We start from the raw sequence: 16,258 nt of genomic DNA on the forward strand, positions 1-16,258 counted from the left end.
AACCAAATGTCTGCAGGGAATCTACTTTCATTTTGCCTCTGTTTTCTTTTGCTCCTTGGTTCTTGTTAAAACTTGCATTACCTTTAAACTGCTACGTGATGAGTTTGAATCAGACAAAAGTCCGTGATTAATCCATATTACATCCCCTGTACTCGATGATAAGTTAGCCTGGACTTGGCCAGAAAATCAGCATGGGTGATCCAGGTGGCTTTGGAAATATTAAGAATGATCGAGAAAGAAGATTCAGTTCCTGGTGAGTAGATTTTACTGCCATGGAAGTGAAATTTAGAATTGAGATTTAGGTTTTTCATATTTGGCATCCTTTGTTGTATGGAGATCTGTGTGTGACAACAATCAGAAAAAAAAAAAACTCTACTAAATTCCTTGGTTTTGCATGTGTTCACATTTTTCTATAATATAATAGGTTTATTGTGTGTTTCATGTTATCTAATGGATTCCCCCAAGGCAGAAGGGCATTCTGGTGCCCAGCAAGCAACCTAAACTCTGAGAAAATTACCTAGCTTTCTGAAGACCCCAGTGTCTGTATTGGTAGACAGTAAGTACTAATGAAGTTGGGTCTCAAACACCCGCCCCGCCCCCCCATACACACACTTTTATTTTCAGTGCTGGATATTGAAGGTTTTTGCACATGCTCGGCAAGTATTCTACCATAGAGCTACAAACCTAGCCCTGTTTTTCTTGCCCATGAGATACTGGGAAAATCTTTTAAATTTTACTTATTTTAGGTATATAAATATTTTGTGCATATGTATGTCCATGCACCACATATATGCCTGGTTCTTGTGGCGGCCAGAAGAGGGTATCAATTCAATTGGAACTCAAGTCCCAGATGGTTGTGAGTCATCATGTGGGTGCTGGAAATTGAACCAGGTTCCTCTGAAAGAACAGCCAGTGCTCTTAAGTGCTAAACCATCGTTCTAGCTCTGAAAACTAAAAGTTTAAAAGTAAATTACCATGTAGCTAATTGCTTGACTCTTCTTTGGAATATATTATCTTTAGGGAAAAAGAAGAAGTCTTTGTGATTTAACTTATTTTCTAATAAAACTTTTAGTTGACGATTAAACTATCTTCATTTTCAAGGAACAGGTTCTCAGAGCAGACCTTAGGATGCCCTTTGTTTGGGGATGTTTTCAGTGGATGGTGGTGCACATGATTTTGTGTGTGGCTGACATAGTACTTTTTCTTGAGAAGATGCTTGTTTGAGATCATGTCTCTTAAGAAAAAAGTAAAATTAAGGTGGGAACAAAAGGAGATCTCTTATATATTTATCTTTTAAAATAGACCAGTTCACAAAATTTCAAAATCTGGGAACCAGTGAATTGATCAATATTACTTCTACAGGTAGACTCACCATGGGAGGGTGACTATTGGTGAGTCTCCACACCACCAGCCTAGTCAAGAGGTATTATTGAAAGATCTAAGGTTTGTGTACAGCTTAAAAAAAACTGACTTGAATTAGACCAGAACAAGAAGCCCAAGGAGGATCTGAGGCAACAGGAACTGACAGAGGGCCTTTAGAACTGAAGTGTCAGCATTTGGCTGGCTTCTGTAGGGTAGACACATTTCAGTGTCAGCATCAGGAGTTTGAGTAATTCTCATTTTTCTGACCTGGCAGAGTCTAAGTATTTCAGATAATTTTCCTTCCTACATTGAATAGTGGTCGAGTCTTAGGGGATGAGTTGCTTCATTCTACTTAGGAATTGATGACACCAGTTAGATGTTGTAAGTTCCAGAGAAAGATACAAAACTCTCCATTTGTGTATACATGATATGCTTCTAAATAACATGTCCAGTGAGGGGATTCTAGGAAACTCGGAAATACGTAAAAATAAAATTGCAAGGGTTAACCTTTTATTGCTTAGATCTTCATTTATTTGTAAGCCTGGGAGCATACTGATAATACAATTTGAAAATCTGGTCTAATTTGTTAACAACATGTAGTGAATGATTTTATGTGCCAGCTTTTAGGAGAATGACTTTTAATGGCTGTCAACCTTCTGTTTTGTGATTCCATCTTGCTGAATATGGAGGTTGTCTTCAGTATTTCTCTTTTAGAGATCATGTCTAGATGAGTATCACCACAATTGCCTGCGTTTTTTTTCTTACAGTGGTTTCCCAGAAATAGAACTAACATTCCATTTCTGTGTTAAAAATATAAATACTTTTCAGATCGGAAGCATGAATTGAAGATTTTTGTTAGAAGGGAAATTAAGGTAGGAGATTGTTTCTGAGCCAGAAAAACAAAAGCAAACAAACAAACAAACAAAAACCCAAATCAAAACAAAAAAACCTCACAATCTACATTACTGAAACTCATAATCTAGATTAAATGGCTGATGACCAGTTCCCCCCCTGCACTCTGGAAAAAAAAAGATGTTTCTGTTGGAACTTGTGAGGACTCAAAAGAAACAATGCAGAGGAAGAATGAAGAGCTCATCTGTAACATCAGGGCCACTGATAGCATCAGAGAGGGAGTGTTCTGATCTGGTGGTTCTGTCAATGAGGCTGTAACTGTTACAGTTACAGGATTAAGGCCTCCCTACAATAGCTAGAGCCACCCAGAAATGTGGGCAAGGATTCATTGTATAGTAATGATCACATTACATTAAACTCACATACATGGGAATTCTGGTCTCCACCTGCTGAGGTTTTCTGTGCTTTCTAAAAAGTGCAAACCGAAGTTTTATAGCACTGTTGGGGACAGTTAGCTCTGAGTTCAGGTGATAAGGGAGATTCTATTACAGGAATAATTGAGAAATGCATGTGAAATATAAAGTTTCACGTAATCTATTTCTTATTTTGTTGTGCAATTTTAACCTGCAGTTTTGGTACCTATCCTGTAAGTGGTGGAGTGGGATAAGAGGCAAACATGCTGTGTAAGCATCCCTTTACCTTTCTCTGCTCAGATGCAATCCGATCACACCTCCATCTCTGTGGGCTGTAGCCATGACTTCCAATTAAATTACTATACTGACATCAATCTGATGTTGGACTGAATTTCACATGTTTAAAATACCTAAGCACTATTTACCAATCCCTGATGAGACGTAATGAAATAGCTACAACAGCAGAGCAAACGCTGATCTCCAACCATAGACAGAGCTGAATTAAACAGAATTACAGCTCTGTGAGAAGATACGGGCAAACATACCTCAAAACACTTTATTCAATTAAAAAAAAAGAGAGAGAGAAAATTACTTTTTAGTTCAAGTACTTTTGGGGACTTGTCAAATTTCAAAATGAAATGTGTATCTTACAGAATTCAAACACTCCCTTAAAGTTGTTAAAAATCAACCCTCGTGTGTGTGTGTGTGTGTGTGTGTGTGTGTGTGTGTGTGTGTGTGTGTTGTGGTGTGTGTGTGTTGTGTGTGTGTGTATGTGTGTGTATGTGTGTGTGGTGTGTGTGTGTGTGTGTGTGTTGTGGTGTGTGTGTGTGTGTGTGTGGTGTGTGTGTGTGTGTTGTGGTGTGTGTGTATGTGTTGTGGTGTGTGTGTGTGTGTGTGTGTGTGTGTGTGTGTGTATGCACATTTGTACATGTACAGATGAAGGCCAGATAACAGTGCTAGCTGTTTTCCTCGTTTGCTCTTCACCTTATTTTTGAGACAGGGTCTCTCACTGAACCTGACACTTGTTACTTCAGATAGATGGCTGGACAGGAAGGTTCAGGGACCCAGGAATCCTTTTGTTATCACCTCCTCAGCTTTGGGCTTACGGGTGTGAGCCACTACACCCAGTCTTCTCCATGGGTAACGGGGATCTGAACTCAGGTCCTCATCCTTGTGTGGCAAAACTTCAACAACTGAATCTCTCCAGTCACAAAATCTCTTTCGAACTGTCCTATATCACAAAGAATAGAAAATCACTCACACCAGCCGTCCACCATATTCCATAGTGTCTATTATGAATACTCATTCCTAGGCTTGAATTAGGTTGTGAATGTGGCAGTCTCATTTCTTAGTGCTGATTGCTTCAGTCTTCCAAGCTTTTGGTACAAATAGATACTTGCAACTTCCTTTTTGGGTGAATTGGTATATTGATGTTTGCAATTTAGAAGAATGTAAAGCAGTCCAGATATACCATATTCCTAGAGAAGCCCTGTGGCTGTTTAGTTTTTTTTTTTTTTCCTTTTTTCATTTACTTGTGATCAAAGATGGAAAAGCAAAATACTTTTCAAAATTTTAGAAATATGCATGGCTGGAGCATGGGAGTACCAGACAGCCCCTAGCCCTTTCTTTTCCGTAAGTGACACACTTTTCCCTGCAGGTCATCGTCTGGAAGTCATCACAGAGTTTCCACTAGACTGCAAAGGAGAACACATCTCATGATGTACAGGGGAAGGGCATGTCTGGGAATTAGTGACTACCAGAAAGCCCAAAGATGGAAAATGAAACAACAGAAATAAAAATTTAAATGATAAAAGTGAAAAATGCTCATGTTATTACTTCAAATAACATAGGAGAATATCAAGTGATTAATAAAACTCCTTTCCTAGCTCAGATATTCTGCATATGACCAATTTTTAACATCTGTTACATCATTGTGGAGATTTCCCGTTTTGCTTCATGTAAATATGCAGTATTTATATGAATATACAAACAAGATGATATACAAAAGGATGGTACTGCCTGATATTAATCAAGTGTTGACTGTGGACCATGCTCTGTGCTAATCGCTTTACAGGCAATGTTATTTTTCATCCTCACAACTTTAGGCTGTATCAAACAGGTGCTATAATTACTATAATTTCACAGAGGAAAAAGCTGAAGTATTGTGAGTTTAAGAAACGTGACTGAGATCTCAGAGCAAGGAAGTGGAAGAACCAATTAGGAAGAACGTATTGTGGCTCCAGGGTGTGAGATGTTAAATTTTGATGTACACTTAAATATTCCTCTAAAACATTTTAGTACCACATTCCATGAGGAGTGTCTGTTTCCCTAAATCTTCTCAATCTTGAGTTGGTTTCAACTTGGCCGTCCTGAAGTGTGAAAATTCTCATGTGTTGGTTTGTGAATTGGTACCTGAATAGAAGCAAGATGATACTAGATATTTTTGGGAAATTATATTCATTTGCAATAACCTCTTACATCATACTGTCTGAAGGTAAGGATCCAACAAGATGATTAATTTGCATTTTCTCCTCTTTAATTGTGCATTTTCCTCTCATTTGAATCAGAGTTCCTTTCTAGTAATCCTCAACCAGTGAATTACTTCTTCGCTTTGAGGTTTAGGACAGGAGTTGAGAAGCAATCTTGTCCTGAATTCTGAAAGGCATTAAGTATAAGAATAGGTTTACAGGTTGTGCATTTTGTTGTTATATAGTTATCTACTGAGAGCCACATTGCAATGTATTCACACATTCTTTTCTTCTATTTTTTGTGTGTATGAACACATATTTATGTACATATGCATGCATTTTTATGAACTTTGTATAAAAAGAGAATCTAGATGATGGGGCAATGGCAAGGTTCCACTTGTACCTAGCTTAAAGACAGTACTGAACTTAAAAATACTGTACACCAGTTCCTGTGCCAAGGATACTTTTCATGTTCTAATAGTGCCCATAGGTTGTCAAGAGAGAAAGAAGATGACTGAGTTATCATACCACCAAAGGTTGACTCAGTCATCAGCACATTAGAGTTGTACCTTAGAGTAAGAGAACTTGTCATCCCTTATTCATATTCCTCCCATAGAACTGATGTTTTTTGTTAAGATCTAGATGATGAAGAGTCACTGCAAAGTCTTTGATAAAGAATATCTACCCCTTAGGAGAGTCAACAGAAGTGGAGGCAAACAATGTAGGGAAAGGATGGTTCAGGCTGGCAGTGGAGGTGGACAGGAAGCAGACTGGTGGCTTTGATTTGTGTGGTAAGAAAAAGAACAGTGTCAAAATGAAAAACTCTGCTGTCCATACATTCTGGTGCCATTCTCAGCTGTGGGGCCAAGGGGCTAGGGCTGCGTTGGAGGAAAAAGACCTGTGAGTTACTTTTGGAATGATTTGAACTCTTGGTGCTTTGGGATACTACAAAAATAGGAATCGAATGCTGTTCATAGCTGAGCCCTTGCTGCCTGGTGGTGTCCTGGATTTTGGTGAACACAAAAGGTATTTTTGAGTAATTTAAGGATGATCTATATTTATGAGTTTAAAACTACTCTACTTTTTTTGTTGTTGTTGTTTTTCGAGACAGGGTTTCTCTGTGTAGCTTTGCACCTTTCCTAGAACTCACTTGGTAGCTTAGGTTGGCCTCAAACTCACAGAGATTCGCCTGGCTCTGCCTCCTGAGTGCTGGGATTAAAGGCGTGCACCACCACCACCTGGCCCAAACTACTCTACTTTTATTAATAGTATTTGAACATTTTATTTTTGTGTTTTTTAAAAAAATTTCCCCCATGATATTTCATATTTTGTTGATATTATTAATAGAATTTCTTCTGCACTGTCATATTTTCTAAATGGATTATTGTTTCCATGAAGGGAAAATATTTGGCTTTTAGATTAGTATAACTGCCTTCTTGTTAAAGATTTATTTTGTTGTTTTAAATTATGTCTGTGTATGTACACCTGAGTGCAAGGTCCCTTGGAGCTGGAGCTGCAGGTGGTTGTGAGCCACCTAACATGGGTGCTGGGAACAAGACTCAGGTCCTCTGCTGGAGCAGTCAGAACTCTTATCCATAGTTGATTAGGAATCGTGTCTAGCATGTGTGCCTGAAGCAAAGAGATGAGGAATTCATCAGAGGGCTCGGAGAGATAATGGTGTGGTGGTTTGGAGGGTATGGATAATCTATGACCTATAAGATCATAGAGAGAACACCACATTTCCTCTGTGTGCTTTCAAAAACTCACATTGAAGGAATGATATGGACGATGATTGAAGTGAGTCAACCTACCTCCCCTACAAGGAATGCACTACAGTGAGGCAAAGGCCTGTTATGACTTATTTCCAAAACCTACAGGACACCGTGTTGGCTTGCATCAAGTTTCTGGCTGAGGAGGTAACAAAAAGTGATTGAATTTGGAGATATTTTAAAAGTAGGTTCAAAAGGTTTTCCTAATTGATTTTAGATATGAAATATGGAGAAAGAGAAGTTAATAATGCCCATGGATTTTGGTATATGTAACATAAGATAGAAGTTCTCTTATTGAGATGGGATAAACAATGGGAAGAGCTGTTTCTTACTTTCAGAGGGAGGGCTAGTAGGAGCTCAATGGTACTATCAGAGCAGTAGAACTTTAAGGCTAGGAGGATGAACCTTCCAGGGTTTATCATACTATGCTTTTCTCATTTATAACCTGAAGGATTCAACCAAGAAAACTCCCAGTGAACCAGTTCTGAAGGAGATGTCAAAATGGGCAAGGGAAAGGAAGAACCTGGCCCCCAGATTCTGTATAAGACATTCAACTTTCCTTGCTATCCTATGATATTCCTACATGTTACTTGTTGCTGAATTGAAAAACCCTTTGAAAGTGTTACTATATACTTGTCATTTCATTGACTGATTTAACAAACATCAAGTGTCTCATCTGAGTCCATTTCTTTACCAGAAGTTGGGCTGTCAGGGAAGTATAAGATTCTGTCCTTACCCAAATGCAACTCACAGCCTGGAGGGCCAACAGAATGACCAAGGATGAGAGGGGTTTCCTAAGAGAGTGGTACCAAGCTACGAGATGGAAGAAGCAGGATGATGAATTGTTAGGTGAGTTGGGCTGTGTCTGTTTTACTGGTTCTCTCCTCCACCTCCCCTTTATGAATCAGGGGTTTAAGCACTAACAGATTGCAGGCCATTGTATCATAAGACTCTTCATTGCCTGAGCTGAATTTCCTTTAGGACTTGCAAAATCTTGGGTCATGGGATTCCAACCTAAGATGTAAAAAAAAAGTCCGCAGTTTCTGTTCCTTGTTTGTAATTCTCCTTCTTCTCTGAGCGCCATGACAGAGCACAGCCTTTTCAGAGGGCACCTATGTGGACTGAAGGTGGCCTCTAATTTCCCTGCAACCAGGTGTTCCAGAGGCAAGGCAAGCATCATTAAGCAGTGAGCAGCTTCAGGAAGAGCTGAGGATTCCTGTGTGGGTTTTGTTGTTTATTGTCTCTCCATTTTTAAAGGGCTCTAAGACCATCAGTGTTCCATCTTGGAATGTGTGCTTGTTCTCTTAGGCATTTCATTTTCCTGTCTTGATGTTGACTGAAGATCCATCAAGGTCCAGTACTCTTGACTGTTGGTTGTTGTGGAACAGTTACAATCTTCTCAGTGGTTGTAGTGAGATATTCCTTGAAAGAAACAATTCAATTTTCTATCTGTAAATTGATGCACAGGTAAAATGAGCGTTGGGTTCAAAAAGGACACTGTATAATTGTCTCCTAAGTCTCAGATTGTCTCATCTTTGAATTGTTTAAAGAGTCTTGATTCCTGAAACATAGTCAAAGGTAGAGAAAAACGACAGGATGGGGAAATAAAATGATGAGGTGACATGTTATAGTGTGTTTGTTTGATAGTTGCATTTTAGATGTCCAGTACAGACAGCATCAGCTCCTATGGTTGAGCTGTGAGGTGTGGGTGTTCAGGTTTGTATCTGGGGCAGGTTAAGAGAGGAGACTTCACCCCACTGATTCTACATTTGGGGAAGTGTGACTTTGCTTCAGTGTTCCACCACCCTTTTGGAGCCCACACCCCTACAGCTACCAAGAATTATAGAAGTGGTGGCTTAGTGTTCTTCCTATCTAGGGCTCTCCTCCCACTACCTCCCCATCTGGACCCAACCTATGACTTCTGCTATCTTATCCACCAACTCCACCTAAGGTCACCTAATCACCTAATGTTTGTGAATATGTCTAGGGAATTAACTTCTCATTAATAGCAGAAATTTCTTAACATATATAAAAAAGAAGAAAAAAAAGTAAAAAGGAAGAAATCAGTCACTTTGAAATATACATTGACTCCTACAATTCTTCCTCCCCCCTCTTCTGCAGTCAGAGGGGTCGAGGACACTAGGAGAACAAGGACCGCAGAATCAACTAAGCAGAGCTCACAGGTGCTCACAGAGACTGAACTGACAATCAGGGAGCCTGCATGGGTCTGACCTAGGCCCTCTGCATACATGCTGTGTTTGTGTAGCTTGGTGTTCTTGTGGGACTCCTGACAGTGGGAGCGGGGGCATCTCTAACTCTTTTGTCTGCTCTTGGGACATTCTTCCTCATGCTGGGTCACCTCGTCTATCCTTGATATGAGGGCGTGCCTAGTCTTATTATAACTTGCTATACTGTGGTTCATATCCCTGGGAGGCCTGCTCTTTTCTGAAGGGAAATGGAGGAGCAGTAGATCTGGGGGAGAGAGGTGGTATGCAGGGGAACTGAGAGAAGTGGAAGGAGGAGAGGATGTGGTAGGGATTTATTGTGTGAGAGAAGAACAAAAAAAGAGAAATATATAACAATACTATTGTTTTAGTTAATAGCAAGTTATGGGTGTATTATGAATTAAATCAAGCCACACTTGTCCCTGAACTAATTTCACAATAAATTCATTGAAAATATTTAACTTTCTATTCCCAATTTAAAATTTCCCATATGTTCAGAATAACATATTTACCCCAGTTCAATAAATACCCATTAAAGCTCACCAAGGACTATATACTATGCTGGGTGCTGGTAACAAGAGAGGGACACCCCTTCTGGGCGAAAATGGATGTGAATGATAACATGTCAGGAAGCTTCACTCAGCCACTATGCATCAGTTATTCTGGTTGAGGCATTTTCAAAACACTATTCCACCTGCACACTGGATTGGCTTATATTATTTCCACACTTACAGATGAGAAAGCTGGCATCCTTAGAGTTCCCGTCACACACTGAAGGTGACAGTATGTAGTTAAAATCACACCTCATGCGAGGATTATCAGACTCCACAGTTTGTACTGTTGTTGTGAACACCATTTTCCAGTACAAAAACATTTAGAAAAATATGAAATGGGTTGATATAGTTTTGTGTCTATTTATCATTAAGAAAGCAGTTCCTGAAATGTATCATTATTGAATCTTAAGTTGTTGTTCAATGAAGAAAAGAATAAATTAATTGGAGTTCTTCATTTTCGTGAAAAATCAAGATGGGAAAGTAAAATTATATTGTCTAATTTTTGTAAGCAACTCTCTGAAAGAATGACATTGGCCTACCCTGCTGCCCAATGTCATTTGCCTGTGCTGAAAGTGTTTTACATCTCTTGTTTTGCAATCCTGTGCATTGATGTATTGGTCATTTCTTACCGACCTAAATTTTGTCATTTAATAATCAACCTTGTTTTTATTCCTAAGAAAAACTAGAGCCACATGTCAGTAGATGTGACTCTGGATAAACTACCACATTCATGAAAATCTAACTCTCTGTTAAAGAGAGTCATTTCTGAATAAACTATTACATTGATGAAAATCTAAGTATCCTGTTAGAGAGTGATCTCTGCATTAGGCATTTGAAACAATATGAAGGAGGCTCAGATGGCAATGCCACCAAGTTCCCTGAGCACAGTGGGCAGCTCTACAGAGTCACTGCTTGAGAGTGGACAGCACAGGCTCACGGGTTTGAGTCCTGATAGCTTTAATGAATGATTTCCTTGTTGTGAAGGCAGATTTACTTAAATCGTGCTCTCTCTCTCTCTCTCTCTCTCTCTCTCAGTCTGTGTGTGTGAGAGAGACAGAGACAGAGAGAGAGAGTCAGAGAGAGCACACTTTACCTCTCCTATTCTGTGAAATCTATGGAGAAGAGAACAACACCTTCCAAAAAGTCAGAATTCATTTTAAAGAAAGAGGGAGGGAAGGAGAGTGAGAGCAAGACAGATCATCAAATGAGGAAGTGATTTCTCTAATTATCAGAAACAGGAGCGGAGAAATAATGGCCGAAGTTCACCTCCCCATGGGGGAATGAATCATCAAAATAACCGGTGGAAAACAAGGTTGTGCAACCGTGAGCAGCGTGTGTCACCGGCTGGTGGAATTTTTAGAAAGGCAGCAGTTTGGGCTCATCACTGTGGTTCGTGATTGCACACACCTGTTTGGGGCACGGATTTTGCAACCCCCAGAAAGGGGAAACTGAACTCACTGCTCCTCCTGAGCTGTGCAAAATAGCAGAAAACCACAGCTGCTCGAGCAGTTAACAGATATCAGTAAAATACCCATGTTACATAATTAAGGATAACGTTCTTGAAGCATATGGGCTGAAGGTATTATACTCTCATTAAAACTTTAGGTAGCAAACAATTTAGCATATTCTTATACACTTTTAGAGTTGAATTCTATAATAAATGCTTGTAATTAGGCATGCTGTTAAACAGGTTATTAAATAATACATGAAGACGATGGCTGATGAAATGTAGACAGTTCTGAGGTTTTTGTAGAAGTGACATAGAGGCATGGAGATGAGCCATGGGAGATTTCTTCTCACTGACTTGGTAAGTAGGCACTTTAGATAGCTGAAGTAAGATGGGAAAGGGGTTCGTGTGTTAGCCCAGCTTGTCTGTCATCTTAGAGAAATGTCAACTGACAACTTCAGATTTTTTTCTTTTCTGTTTAGATATATAATATGTAGCCATCTTCTGTGAACTGCCAGCCCTGGAGAGGAAGAAGGATGAGTCGGTACAAGCCTCAAACACACTCTGTTAAGGCAGAGATTGATCAGATTGCTGGGGAATAGTAGGGAGAGATAAAGCTAGGTATGGCCTAAATCAACGCTTAAAAAAATGTACACTTTTGCCAAAGGGTGCTGTTATTTATGATGAAGAATAAGGAAGAAAAGCATCTCTTGTGAATCGCTAGGCAGGTGTTTGCTCCTGGGGAAGTGATAGGAAACCCATTCGTGACCTGATGTTACTTGGAGGAAAGAACTTCTTTTGCTTTTGCTTCTCTGCTTGGTGTACAAGCCAGTGTGCTATCTAGGGAAAGAGTGTGGATGGTCCTTGGACATCCCTAAGGGAAGAATGACCACTTTATCAAGCCGGTAAGGTCATCTAGAGATCTTATTTCGTAGTGCACACGAATATGAAAGCTGGTAACTGAATAAACATGGCATTTGGAATGTTTCTAGAACACACTTAGGGCCGCTGGCAAGGCTGACACAGCTTTTACTGATTTGCCTGCTTATGAGTGGACAGGATGCCAGTCTGGCAGTTTGCATTGGCGATAAATCACCACTAGACATTTTATTTAAAATTTGGCACTGGCTTGAGAGAGGTGAGGGATTGTCAATTTGTTTTTATTTTGAGGCCAGGCACAATCATAACACAAGCAGGCCACCTGGAAACTTCAGCACATAGGAAAAAGCGGTGGCCCTGGTCTGTGGCTATCGCATGCTTGGCGAGAGTAGGGAAGGCTAAATGAGAGTGTGAGCATCCCTGACCAGGAAGACCCTGGCAGACCTGTGCAGCCTGAGGCAGGCCTGCTGGAAACCACACTGGTTCTGAACATGTGATATAGGAAGAGAATCATGAGCATAATAGAGGAGATAAAATTTGGTTTCCTCTTGTATTGGGAGGTCCTCACAGAGAGCATTAGGAACACACAATCAGTGCATTCCATCCAAGAAATCACTCCAACAATGAAGTTTATGAATCGAGCTGGCTTGTCCCCGCTTTCTTCCATATAATGTCTCTCCTTGCTCTCTCACTCTTCTTTTCTGTTTTTATTTTGTGTTGGATTTCCCTTTTAAAATGGTAAATTGTGATAAATCCCTCACAGTTTTGAGTGAAAAAATATTTTAAGGCAGGGACTGGAGATAATACTCAGTTTATTGCCTAGCATGCAAGAAATTACAGGTTCAATCTCAGTGTAAAGTTATTGCCTAGCATGCATGAAATTCTAGGTTCAATCACTGTGCGCATGCACATGCATGCACAGGTATGTACACACGCACACATACATGCACCCAGAAGGAAAAGCTTACCTTGCACTCTTGCAGCTACCCCAATGGCAATAGTTAAGACCCATTCCCAACTCCCATCAGTTACATGATTTTCTGAATATTCTTTAAGGCTATACAGTACCGCTGAAGAATTTTTTAAAAATTTTCCATTTTAAATATATGAGTTGTTCCTGCCCCCGGGAAAGCCATATTTCAAATACCCTGATTTATCAAGACACCAGTCTTCTTGTCTTCATTTGCATGTAATATTTATAAGCCTTAATTGTTCTACACCTTGTTGATATGCAAACTATTAGGATCACTTAAGTATAGCTTTGAGTAGCTACATTTGCTCACTTATTAGACATATGCAATTCACTCATAAAGTTGCAAATATTTAAATGGCCCCAACTTGGCTTCCCGACAGCCTTTCATCTCTTTTCCTTGATTTCATACATATAGTTTTGGTGACACTATCTACCAAAATGTAGGAAAAATATACACCATAGTTTCTTCTTGAAATCATTCAAAATGATGTAATGTTCAAATGTAAATGAGGAAACCATCCCAATGGTGTACTGAAGCACTCAGCACTCAGCAGTTCTCTTGGTATTCAGGCAGGACTTTGTACTTTAAAGATATATGGTATTAATTACTGAAAAAACTGGGGGCATTAGAGATTTGACTAGAAGGATTTTTCTTTGTCTCAAGGTATGTAATATTAGATTGTTTACAAAATGTTCGCAAAAGTTCTCTTATGAATGTAATCAGGAACTTGTTGTTACAATGTCCCATGAACTGTCTGCTGTTAGTCAAAGATATTCATAACAGGACACAAAGAAAAGTAGAAAAATGGGAACCAGCCCCAGAGCAGTCACTTAACCCCCCCCCCCACAACTGTTAGTTTAGCATATCAAATGGCTGCACTGAATGTCAACTCAGCAAATCCTCACTCAAAAATCAAGATGTGGTGTTCAGGAGACTAAAGAGGAAGGCCAGTGTTTAGGATCCCAGGAGCCCCAAGAGATGTAGGCCGTTATTGGGCATCAATATTTCTCTGTGGTTGCCCGCAGGTACTGTTTTGAAAACAGTGACATAAACATTTTCATCTTGGCACCTGTCTCCACCGTTTGGATTCTGATCTGGATGTCTCCTACCCCACTGAACACTGACATGTAGGTGTTCACAGGGGTCTCAGATCTTCCAAATAAACTGTTAATTTTAGGATGTTGAGCTTTATGTATTTTCCTTATTTTTTTTCTTTCCTATGTTATGTTAGAGCACAAATTGTGTTCGTATGTGTTTATCAAAGTGTAACTTTAAATTAAACCTCACTTTGTGGATTAAGAATTTAAAAGGTCCATATCTTTTTTCTTCCTAAGGTTTTGAAGTAGATAGCATAGTTTGTTTAAATAAAACAAATGAGATATAAGATATATCTTATATACATATATAGCTATATGTATATAAAGATAAATAAGTGGAGAATCATAAATGTTAAAAGTATCGTATTTTCCAAGTAAAATGTCACTAATATTCATGAGGTTCTTTAAGCACAGAAGGCTACATCCATGCATGTCCATTCTGTCACTTGCCTTCTGGCTAACTCAAACAAAAATAGTCTCTGAGGGAGAGACCTGCAAGGCTGTTGCCAACTTCCCCAGCATACCCAAGAATTTCTTTATTTAGAACCTCCCATGTGCTATTTTTTAATCTCTGGAATCTCAGGGATTTTCCCATCCCTCTACATGCTAGAGACATTCCAGGGCATGGCAACCCCCTGTTGGAGTTCTCAAACCCTTCTGTTTTATTTTTAAAATGTGGGCAGTGACTGTTTCTGTGACAAAGGGTAAGATTCTCAACATGCGTCACAAAACATCCGAAGACCATTGTGGGCTAGAGAAGCCAATTCAATGAGCCACCAAGGAGTTGCTTAAGGTAACCTTGAGAGAAAAGATTAAAAAATAGAGAGCTTTGTGAGGAGGTGGGAAGAAGTATGTGGCAGCGTTGCTAACGGATTCTTGTCATTCCCCACTATTCCAAGGAGGTCACGGTTCGTTTTGGCCCAAGACACCGTACATAGTTAATATTTTTCACTTCAAGTTTTAGTAGATACAGTAGGCTTGAATTTTGATAATACATTTGCTTTCTACACAAGTAATGGCAATTTGGCTCTTCTTGAGCCAGACCATGATAATCTCTAAGGCATTTATCCTAACAGCATCACCCCTTTGCACTGTACATGTGAAACTACTAATATATACTCGAAAATTCTATCCTATTTCCATATTGTGTTTGTGGTGTAAACACATCCCAGTCTTTACAATAATGCACAACGCACAACTCAGAGAACTCCTTTTCACTCATGAATATCTGAGTCTGCGATTCACACAAACCATACTTTTGTTTGACTCCAAAATGTGGGTGCCAAATGAATCCACTGCACTGGGCTTATGAACACTACTGCAACTGTGCAGTCACTATTTCTCTACTGGGAGAATTGTTTCAGCAGATAAACCATCTGGCTTGAAACACAGCCTTCTTTGAAAATATTCCCCATTATGTTAGCTCTGAAACAATGTGCACAACTATGCTCCAGGGGAGGACATGGTTAACAGAAATTCAATGTCAAACAATGTCTTCTCTGTTATTCCTGGTAAATGTTAAAAAGAGGTAATCAAAATGCAAGATTTTAATTCTTTAAAGGATCATTGTGAGTATGTCATAAGATGAAGAAAATTTGGGAAAATATTTAATAAATATATAAAAGGATGGTGTTTAATACAGTGGTCTTTTCTTTAAGGATAGCCCATGTAGAATATGGTTACTTTTGTTGTGAGTATTACCAAAATTTCTCGGTAATAGTGTGTGTTCACTAAGTTCCTTTTGCTAAGAATTTTCAAACATGAATTGGTTGTATGTAGTTGGAATATTCTGGAAAACTGGTACTTATAACTAAAGGTTCTGATGTGAAATTGGGTGACTCAAGGTGCTTTAGAAACCAGGGACATTCTGAGAATATATAAATGACAGAAAGTGTACATTGGTAATAGGGAATATTAATAACCAACTATAATAATAATAGAATAATAGAATAATCCAAAGCAATACAATGTTACTATTATAGAAATAAACTATATGGAATAAATAGTTTAAAATGATATATTTTTACCTTGACATCATTCAGAATGATATACCAGGGATAGCTTGAATGAAGTTATAAGAAATTTAGTAAAAACAAGTGAACATTTCTGAGTCCACGAGACAAAACATATCTGTGTGGAAAGGACTGGGGTGTTTGGGCCATTGGTTGGGAGGTTGTAGGGGCATCAGCACATTACCGAAATGAAGTGAAGCAGGGAT

Source organism: Peromyscus eremicus, chromosome 4 (assembly GCF_949786415.1).
Source record: "Peromyscus eremicus chromosome 4, PerEre_H2_v1, whole genome shotgun sequence".
Taxonomy (NCBI): Eukaryota; Metazoa; Chordata; class Mammalia; order Rodentia; family Cricetidae; genus Peromyscus; species Peromyscus eremicus.